Consider the following 6042-nt stretch of genomic DNA (forward strand, 5'->3'; position numbering starts at 1 on the left):
GACGTCGTTGTTCGCGTGGAGGAAGTTGACGAGTACGCTTTCCTATTTGGGAGATAGGGTAGCGCCGATCCGTACGGTCCGGCCATCGGAGCTGCTGGGGTCGGGGGGGATCTCCTTGACGCCTTCGGTGGCTTCATAGGAGGTGTCAGACTACTTGGAGTCGGGCTGGTCCTCAACGCTCTCCGCGAGCTGGACCGCAGGATCCTCCGTGCAGGTGATAGCTGCGGCGTACTCGCAGCACTCTACGTTGCACTCGTACGCCTTCTGGAAGGACGTGCCGACGGTGATGACCCCGTTGGGCCCCGGCAGCTTGAGCTTGAGGTAGGCATAGTTGGGGATGGCCATGAACTTGGCGTAGCACAGCCGCCCCAAGATGGCGTGGTAGGTTCCACGGAAACCCCCCACCTCGAAGGTGAGGACCTCCTTCCTGTAGTTGGAAGGAGTCCCGAAAGTGCTGGGCAGGTCAATCTGCCCAAGAGGCATCACCTGTTTCCCCGGCACGATGCCGTGGAACGGCGCCTTGCTAGGACGGAGGCGGGAGTAGTCGATCCCCATGGCCTCGAGAGTTTCGGCGTAGAGTATGTTAAGGCTGTTGCTTCCGTCCATGAGCACCTTGGTGAGGCGCGTTATGACGATGATGGGGTCGACGACGAGCGGGTAGCGTCCTGGCTGCAGGACGCACCCCAGGTGGTCGGACTGGTCGAGGTGATGGTAGGTCCCGACCAGTCGAGGAAGGCTGGTGTAGCAGGCTCAGCCGCGTAGACCTTGCGGCGCTCCATTTTCCGGTGGCGCTTGGAGTCGTAAGCCGCTGGCCCGCTGAAGATCATGAAGCAGCCGTCCACCTTGGGAAAGCCATCTTCCTTCTCCTCGCCGTCCTTCTTCTCTTCCTCGAACTTCCGTCTCTGATCGCCCTTTACTGGGTTGCCTACAAAGTACCTCTTCATGAGGTTGCAGTCCTTGTAGGCGTGCTTCGCTGGGAACTCATGGTTCGGGCACGGTCCTTTGAGCAACTTGTTGAAAAAACCGGGGGTGCCCTCTGGGGGCGGTTGTCCCCACTTGTGTTCAGCAACGGCCACGAGGGGAGCCTCGCGCCACTGCTTGTTCTTCTTCTTCTGTTGGCGGTTGGAGGTTCCCTCGTCGGCGTCCTCTTCCTGCTTCGCCTTGCCCTTGGAGTGATCGAAGATCGCCCCGACGGCTTCTTCACCCGAGGTGAAGCTAGTGGCGATGTTGAGGAGCTCCTCCGTGGTCCGCGGGTCCTGGCGTCCCAGCTCGTGGACAAGGGCCAGCAGGAGGTTCCTGCTAGGAAGGCCCCGATGACGTCGGTGTCCGCGATGTTGGAGAGCTTGGTGCACTTCCTAGAGAAGCACCGGATGTAGTCGCGTAGGGACTCGTCCGACCCCTGGCGGCAACTCCAGAGGTCCCAGGAGTTGCCAGGGCACATGTACGTGCCCTGGAAGTTCCCCACGAAGATCTCCTTTAGGTCGTTCCAGCTACGGATACGACCCGAAGGGATGTGTTCCAGCCAGGCTCGCGCCAAGTCGGCCAGAAAGAGTGGGAGGTTGCGGATGATGAATAGGTCATCGTCCGTCCCGCCAGCCTGGCATGCAAGCCGGTAGTCGCTGAGCCATAGCCTGGGGTTCATCTCCCCGGAGTACTTGGCCACATTAGTAGGCTGCCTGAAGTGCGCCGAGAATGGCACGTTCAGGATGCGCACGGAGAAGGCCCTAGGCCCCGCTGGGTCAGGGCTCGGGCTGCGATCTTCTTCGCTGTCGTAGCGGCCACCACGGTGGACGTGGTAGCCGCGGTCCATGCCCTCCTCCCTGTCCACGCGGGAGCACCTCCACGCGTCCAGAGTGTCGCGGGCGTCGGGGACGGGGCTGACACGCAGGTGAACGGACTGAGCCCCGCCTCCTACGGGCGGCGGGGTCCGTCGAGCGGGCGCGGCCTGGTTTGCCCTGTGGGGAGGCTGGTGGACAGACTCCCCCCACCTTTCGGGAGGTGCGGTGGGCGTTGCCCTAATGGCGTTTTGCCCGCGTCGTCGGGATGTGGAGCTCTCCGCCTGCTAGACGGCGGCGCACTCGAGCAGGTTGCGCACCTCCTGGTGCGCCTGACGCTCCTCGGGCGCCGCCGGCTCGGAGAGTCATCGGAGTAGGGCCGCCGCTGCGATGATGTTCTAGCTGGCATGGGCGAAGAGTTGAGGGCAATCTTCATCTGTGCAAATGCGCTGCTGGACGTCGCGCGCCCGCTGTCGTGCCCCACCTTCGTTGCGGGGGTGCTCAACATCCTGGCGGGTCGCCGAGCGCGCCTCCAGCTGTCGTGGTCGCACCGGGGCTCTGGCAAGAGCCCCAGTCGTAGCCGCGGCGCACAGTAGGGGAGTCCGCTACCTCCCTTCAGCGCCATCATCATTGGATCCCTTGGAGTGCACATCGGCCATGAAGCACTCGCGCGAGGGGTGGTGGCTCCCGTTGTTGGAGCCGGCGTCGGAGGCTATCCTCGCCACACCCACGAGCTCGTTGCTCGCGGGCGGCACGGTCATGGACCGCGCTAGGAGACGACCATAGGTCACCACGACATTGCGCAGCCCAAGGGCCACTCCTTCGAAGGAGGCCCCTCGGCGCGCGCCCGGCCACTCGCCACTATCCCGGCGGCGGCGCCAAAGATCATGGGGCAAGCGGGCAAGACAAGGAGAGGGATCAGCTCGATCCCCTCCCCGGTGGTGAGGAACTCCAGACTCCTGAAGCGGATGAGGCAGCCCGGAGCGAAGCTGGCGTCGTGGCTGGCCATCTGAAGCCGGTGACGTACGCGCAAAGGTCCCCTACCTGGCGTGCCAACTGTCGTTGTCAAGATTAGTGCATCAAGACTACGGCTAGTAAATTTCTTTTATGTGCGTAAGGCTTCGGATGGTGGCGTGGGAGACACGGGGTTTAGACTGGTTCGGGCAAGGAAAAAGCCCTACGTCCAGTATGAGGAGCTGCTCGTGTTGCCCATGCGGGGTCTATAGTAGGGGTTATAGGTGGGTGAGAGAGGGAGCTAGTCCCAAGTCTCTTGGGTGTGCACTAATGCTCTAATGGTAAGTGTGTGTGTTCTGTTGGCTTGAGAGAGTCCTCCTATCTCAGGCCCCCGGTTCTCCTTTTATAGCGTAAGGAGAGCTCAGGGTTACAAATGAGTCAGGCGTGAGGAGAAGTAAAAGAGATAAGCTAAGTCAAGTAAAATACAAGGAGAGGGACCAAGTCCCCGTGTTACCACCTTCTGCTCTGGCCTTCGGCCCCTGCCAGCACGTCTACCGGAGGAGGGCAGCTGCCTTTGGATCCTGTTGATGATTCCCCTGGCGACCGCTGCCACCAAGCATGATAATGGTGTTCGGTTATGGCAACTGTGTGCATCGGGGAAGATGGCTGACCCCTGTGTCCTGCTTGCGACCTGTGGAACATGGATGTCGCGTCCTTGTCGCTAGATACGCGGGGCGCGAGAGCGGGCGGAACTCTCTCCAAGTGGCGCAGGTAATGAGTGCCTTTTGACAAAACAGGAAGAGCCGCGGCCACTGTAGCCTATGCGGTCGCGGCTACAGTATCCCGCCTGGGTACTTGTGGCAGTCATGTCGAGGGGCGCAGGCGCCTTTCTGCGCGTTAGAGCCACGACGCATTTATGGCAAGATCGGTGAGGGGCCCACGAGATCCGCGCCCTCGCCTGCCAGCCTGCGCCCGAGACGGATTCTTGTCTTGTGGGCCCGGGTGAGTCCGACCCCCTACGCCCGAGGTCGGGCGAGGCGGAACCTTGCGGTGAGGGGTCGGGCGCATCCGACCCTGAGATCGTGGGTCGAGCGAAGCGGAGTTTTGCCATTGAGGGGTCGGGAGTGTCCGACCCCAGGGCCCTAGGTCGGGTGAGACGGAGCGGGATGTTCCCTCCCCATGTTGGGCCAGCGGCAATCGTCAGCATTGCAGGTGGGCCTGGGCCTTCATGATTGTCGTCTTAGGGGTTATTAGGAGGTCGTTAATATTTACCCCCGATAGATGTCATTAATAATATATGTGTATATATTTGCATCAATTTGTTTTTTCAAAAATTCTGTTGCATTAAAGAATCAACATCGTTGCAATAACCACAGAATCAACATTTCTAATTTGGTGTGAATTCAATATTGCAATGACCATTGCGCATATTACCATAACGATTAACTGATGCTACATGTGGCTATTACAACGATACACACCACATTGCGACATCCTTTAAGAAAATAGCAACGATTCTTATTGTGTTGCGATATCCTTTAAGATAATAGCAACGACACATGATTGTGTTGCGATATCCTCTAAGCAAGTAGCAACGACTCAAATAGTGTTGTGCTACCCTTTAAGCATATAGCAATGACGCACATTTAGTTGCGATAGTCTTTAGGCATATAGCGACGACATAAATTGCATTGCAATTAGCTTTTAGCATATAGCAATGCCTGCATATTCATTGTGATATGTCCTAAGCATATTGCAACGGCATAGGCGTTTTCACGATGACCATAAATCGTGGCAATGTAGGATATTGCTACAAACCTCTAGTGTTGTAATAGTGCTTGCTTACAACTAGCCTACGTTGTTGCAATAATCACTATAGCAACGATGCCTGTCGTTACAAATACCAGAAATGCAACGTTCCTGATCGTTGCTTCTGCAACCCATTGCAACACCACACTGCGTTGCAATACGCCACATTTATGGCAACACCACACAATTGTAATGCAATACCCTATTGCATTGGAAGTACTTGCAACACCTCGCAACGCCACCAAAGTGTTGCGATTGCTGTATATTGCAACTAAAATACCCTTATTGCAACGATTTTGAGGTGTTGCTTTAGGCGCAAAACCTTGTAGTGTAGTGCACTTCAGGAAAAGGAGCATAACCCGGAGAGCGCTGATGAGAATTCTTTAAAAGAAGCTCATGATGTTTTTTCTGCCTGAGACAATGTATGAATAAGCTGAGAATATTGCTGGAAGTTGCTTGAGCGGTATTGCTGGTGCAATATCCTGTCCTCTGGAAGCATAGTAGACAGATTTTTCTATCTTTTCTACATCTGTTGGCTCTTTCTCGCAAAACTTCAACTTGGAGCAAATGCTATGAACAGCATGATTGTAGTCTACAACAGTTTTGAAGTCTTGCGGACAAAGGTGATTCCAATCATGAATGGCTGAAGGCCAAATGAGTTCCTTCTGCTATTCATAATGCTCTTTAAGTGCCTTCCATAAAGCAAGTAGGCATCCTTCTGTTAGATACTCTTGTTTGAGATCTTTATGGATGTAGAACTTGAGAAGAAAAAGAGCAGAAAATTTCTTCTTATGTGTAATGGGGGAGCCCCGTCAACAGGCTCTTGTATAGCCTCAACAATCCCACTAGAAGCAAATTTAATTTCAATGTCCGAAGCCTAAGTTGGGTAGTTGTGCCCATCAAGGGTGAGTTCATCGAACTCTTTATTTGCCATGTCCCTACAGTTATAACTATGGATTTCAATTAATTTACGGAGGTGAATTAAGAATCACAATGGTGATGTTGTAAGCTCAAATGCAAAATAACAAATCACATATGATATGAGGGAAATGTAGGTAGAAAACCATACATTAGAGTTAATATTTTTAGAATTAGTAAGCACATTATAGATAATCTCCAAATTAATGGAGTAGTAGTGGGCAAGTAGCATGCTGCCTAAAAGCATGGTCTTTGGGCTAATATGTTCAAAAAGAAACATACTGCAGCCAATGCCTAGGGCTCTACTACCTTGTACTTGACTAATTATCAAAATCAAACTCAAATATCCTAACATAGTCACTTGGGAGAGCATGTATAGGCAATCATCTGAAAGATGTAGACCTCTTAGCGATGGGCAAGAAACTTGCTGCCTAAAAGCACAATCTCAGGACAACTAAATTCTATAAAAGAACTTAGCGTAGCCGGTACCTAGGTCAAAAATATGTAATTTGTTTTTCATGGGATCCAGTACAGTATAATTAAGTGCAACTTAATTTAAAGGATGTGCTAAGTTAAAATGAAATAT

Source organism: Setaria viridis, chromosome 1 (assembly GCF_005286985.2).
Source record: "Setaria viridis chromosome 1, Setaria_viridis_v4.0, whole genome shotgun sequence".
Lineage (NCBI taxonomy): Eukaryota > Viridiplantae > Streptophyta > Magnoliopsida > Poales > Poaceae > Setaria > Setaria viridis.